Source organism: Lupinus angustifolius, unplaced genomic scaffold (assembly GCF_001865875.1).
Source record: "Lupinus angustifolius cultivar Tanjil unplaced genomic scaffold, LupAngTanjil_v1.0 Scaffold_1046, whole genome shotgun sequence".
NCBI classification, from domain to species: domain Eukaryota; kingdom Viridiplantae; phylum Streptophyta; class Magnoliopsida; order Fabales; family Fabaceae; genus Lupinus; species Lupinus angustifolius.
Window position 1 is genome coordinate 1,676 of NW_017728369.1, and position 836 is coordinate 2,511.

The window sequence follows — 836 nt, forward strand, 5'->3', positions numbered from 1 at the left end:
AGAGCAGGAGAAACAGCAGGAGAGTGAGACATTCTATTGGAGGTTAAACTTCTTTCTTTTTGTAAATTGAGTTTCTAGTTTTATTCAGTTATTTATAAATATAAGCTTCATGAAAATGGTTTTGAAGACTATATTTATAGAAGGTTACTTCAACAATTGGTGATACATGTGATGGAGTGACATGAATCATTATTATTGTATATATGCCTGTACATATTTCTGGATGGCTTATCTCACTAACTCCTATCTAACTCTATGCCTAGCCACTAAGTCAATTAAGTTCATCTTAAAAATTAGGATATCTTGTGTAGCACTTGTTTTTTTGTACATTGCAAAGAATAGACAAATTAAGCTAGTATAAAGGGGAAAGGTCCATCTGTAATCTTTGGACTGCTCCTCTGGGAACAGTGTCCCATTTCCTTGATCTATCTTGACTGTCAAACATATTTCCGTCTATGTAACCCAATTCGATTATATCGAATGCGAGATGAAATATCCTTTATGTAGTTGAGGAAAAGAAGCTAGTTACTCTGGTTGATGTTACTTCTGTTCATCTTTGAAGATTATGCTAATAATATGTTTGAGCAATATTGATAATATGTATTGTTGGAATTTCAGGCATGTAATCTCATTGTTCTATGTATAAAGGGGATGAAATATTTTTAGCTTTGAGAGTACAGAATATGGTGAGACTAGTTGTCAAATACATTATACATTGTTAACAATTAAACTATATAACATGAGTACAGAATATGGTGAGACTATGACCACCGTTTTCTAGCATTGTTTGGGTGATGATTTTGAAACTGCATCATTGAGAATATGAAGGGGTGTAT